Genomic DNA, 3,781 nt, shown 5'->3' with positions numbered 1-3,781 from the left:
AGGGAAAGACTTTACACATGAGGAGAGGGGGCAGGAGTTTCAGAAGGTAGGAGTCACAGAGGGGGCTGATTAAGGGGGAGATTATACAGAGGGGGTGGGAGGCTGCTGTTCGTTTCGGAGGGGGGTAATTTGAATGAACATGGGGACAGGGTGCTTGTTCATGTTTGAAATAGTGAGGGGTCGCTGCTACATGTTTAAAATGGTGAATGCATATGAGTTAATAGCTGATATGAGTTTGTATTTATACAGACGTCCAGATAGATAGGGGGTGGGGCGGTGCTGGGAGTGCGGGGACTGTTGTGATGGTGGGTTGGGTGTTAGATGGGGGTTGTTTGAGAGAGATTTTTGAGTGGGCAAACGCGGGGTTAAAAATGGCGCGAGTAATTTGGCGGCCACGAAACAAACGGTCTGGCGAAAATGATGCATAGATGGAATAATTGTCGGCTGATAATGACAGGGAGGAAAAGAATGGGGGTTGGATAATATTTGCGAGGAGGAAAGAAAAAGATAAATAACCAGTCCAGTATAGATTTTGAAGAGCACACATTGGGGGTTATATATTTCTTTTTTCAGAAAAGGTTGCTGACAAGAAATAGAAGAGAAAATGAAAGATATGATGAAATCTATTTTTTGAATTGTGAATCGGGGAGAGCGCAAACGCAGTCCCCCACTACCACAAATTTTACAGTCGAGTATCCCGCATTTGGGGACATCGCAGGCGTCAGCACACCCGAAGTGCAATGGGCTAGCATCGTCCTGGGAGAACCTTTTTTTTTTGCAAAAATATACTTTATTCATAAAATATCTTCAACCACATTCCAAACCATTTCAAAAACACCATTACAAGGGTACAATCCGGTTCAACTTTAACAAAATGTATCACCAGGTGCATCAGTACAAACAATATTACAATCATTTACAGGCTTTCACTTTGAGCTGTACAGCCCGAGGGGCTCTAAACAGTTCCCAGTCTCTCGGTGCGCTGTGGCAGAAAGGTCTTAGACAGCGGCCCTTCCCCATTGCGCTTTTGCAGCAGCTGCCCCAAGCTTTAGTGCGTCCCTCAGCACGTAGTCCTCGGCCTTGGAATGTGCCAGTCCGCAACACTCGGTCGGGGACAACTCTTTGCGCTGGAAGACCAACAAGTTTCGGGCAGACCAAAGCGCCTCTTTCACCGAGTTGATGATCCTCCAGCTGCAGTTGATGTTTGTCTCGGTGTGTGTCGCTGGGAACAGCCCGTAGAGCACAGAGTCCTGTGTCACAGAACTGCTCGGGATGAACCTCGACAGCAACCACTGCATCTCTCTCCAGATCTTCTTTGCAAAGGCACCAACTACAAGGATGTGAACAACGGTCTCATACCGACCACAGCCACCTCGAGGGCAACATGCCAAGGGGGTGAGACTCCTGACTTTGACAGTCTGCTCGGGGAACCATCCCACAGGGTCCACCCTCTCCTTTTCCCTCAGGGCCTCTAAGACGTTACGTGCTGACCACTGCCTGATGGACTTGTGGTCAAAGGTGTTTTTCTGCATAAATTTTTCCACCAGGGACAGGTGGTACGGCACGGTCCAACTACTTGGAGCGTTCCGCGGCAGCGTGGCCAGACCCATCCTTCGCAACACCGGGGACAGGTAGAACCTCAGCACGTAGTGACACTTGGTGTTTGCGTACTGAGGGTCTACGCACCGCTTGATGCAGCCACACACAAAGGTGGCCATCAGTATGAGGGCGATGTTGGGCACGTTTTTTTCCCCTTTATCTAGAGGCTTGTACATCGCGTCTCTGCGGACACGATCCATTTTCGACCTCCAGATAAAGCGGAAGATGGCTCGAGTGATCGCCACCACGCAGGAGTGTGGAATGGGCCAGACCTGCGCCACGTACAGCAACAGCGAGAGTGCCTCACACCTGATGACCAGGTTCTTACCCGCAATGGAGAGGGAGCGTCGCTCCCACATGCCCAGTTTCCTTTTCACCATAGACACTCGCTCCTTCCAGTTTCTAACGCATGCCCTGGTCCCTCCGAACCATATCCCCAGCACCTTCAGGCCGTCAGCCCTGACAGTGAAGGGGACAAAGGATCGGTCAGCCCAGTTCCCAAAGAACATGGCCTCGCTCTTCCCACGATTTACCTTGGCTCCCGAGGCCAGTTCGAACTGGTCGCAAATGTGGATCAGTCTGCGCACCGACAGCGGATCCGAGCAGAAGACGACGACATCGTCCATGTACAGGGAGGCTTTTACCTGAGTGCCTCCACTGCCTGGGATCGTCACTCCTCTTATGCCCGGATCCTTCCTGATGGACTCGGCCAAGGGTTCTATGCAACACACGAAAAGAACAGGCGAGAGAGGTCAGCCCTGCCTGACTCCAGATTTAATCGGAAAGCTATCTGTTTCCCACCCATTGATTGAGACTGCGCTACTGATGTTAGTGTAGAGCAGTTGGATCCAATATCGAATTCCCTCCCCAAACCCCATTTTGGAAAGCACATCCACCACGTAGGTGTGCGATATTCTGTCAAAGGCCTTCTCCTGATCCAGGCTGATGAGGCAAATGTCCACACCCCTATCCTGCACATAGGCAATCGTATCCCTGAGCAGCGCCAGGCTGTCAGAGATCTTCCTGCCCGGCACAGTGCAGGTCTGGTCATGGTGTATCACCAATTCCAGAGCGGATTCGACCCGATTGGCGATGACCTTGGACAGAATCTTATAGTCCACATTCAACAGTGAAATGGGTCGCCAAATTCTAATTTCCTCCCTTTCTTCCTTGTGCTTGTAGATGAGGGTGATGATGCCTTTCCTCATGGATTCTGACATGCTGCCGGCCAGGAGCATACTCTCGTACACTTCTAGTAGGTCTGGGCCCTTCCTGTCCCACAGAGCCGAATACAACTCCACCGGCAAGCCGTCGCTTCTGGGGAGATTTACTCTTCTCGAAGGACTCAAGGGCCTAAGTCAGTTCGTCAGGAGTTCGCGGTTTGTCAAGCCTCTCCCGTGTACTGTCGACTAAGACCTCCGTGATAGAGGACAAGAAGGACTGGGAGGCCGTGCTGCCCGTGGGCTTCACGTCATACAATCCGGCATAAAACGATTTGCTGATCCTCAAAATGTCGGACTGCGCTGACTTTACTGAGCCGTCTTCTTCCTTCAGGCTGCTGATCACAGAGCTCTCTCTCTGTACCTTTTCGAAGAAGAAACGTGAGCACGTCTCATCCTGCTCCACGGAGCGCGCTCCGGAATGGAAGATGTTCTTGGAGGCAAAGGGCTAGGCTTGCTGGCTCTTCACCTCTTAGAGTTCCTCCTTGACATCGACCCCCACCGACTGCAGCCGGAGCAGATTCTGCATGTATTTCAGGAGTCGGGACATTTCCCTCTGTTCCTTTCTAGCTTTCTGGGTGCCTTTGACGATGAAAAACCTCTTGATGTTTCCCTTGATCGCTTCCCACCAATGTGTCAGGGACTCAAAGAGGGGTTTCATGGTTCTCCAACCTTTGTAATCCCTCTTGAGCTCCTCAATGTTCTCTGGGGTCAGCAGTTGCACGTTTAGCTTCCATGCCCCCCTGCCCACCCTCTGGTCTTCCTCTAAGTGACAGTCAACCAGTAGGAGGCAGTGGTCAGAGAACACCGGCTTGACATCGGTGAATCTGACTGCGAATGCGCGGGACACAAACAGTTAGTCTATCCTGAAACGGATGGACCCGTCTGGTCGCGACCGGGTGTATCTATGCTGTGCTCAGTCTGCAGGGTTGCTGAAGACGTCGTGCAGCTTGGCATCCTTA

At 51.5% G+C, this 3,781-nt stretch overlaps 1 non-coding gene across 1 annotated transcript; it reads right to left on the bottom strand.

The window, feature by feature from the left end:
- Window positions 1-642: 642 nt before the first annotated feature.
- On the bottom strand, window positions 643-805 carry LOC144669819 (U1 spliceosomal RNA). The gene has a single exon (XR_013573751.1). It is a non-coding gene; the product is annotated as a U1 spliceosomal RNA (small nuclear RNA).
- Window positions 806-3,781: the final 2,976 nt, after the last annotated feature.

Source organism: Cetorhinus maximus, chromosome 29 (genome assembly GCF_964194155.1).
Source record: "Cetorhinus maximus chromosome 29, sCetMax3.hap1.1, whole genome shotgun sequence".
NCBI lineage: Eukaryota > Metazoa > Chordata > Chondrichthyes > Lamniformes > Cetorhinidae > Cetorhinus > Cetorhinus maximus.
Note: the sequence above shows the minus strand (reverse complement) of the source record. Positions and strands in the feature narration are given on the sequence as shown.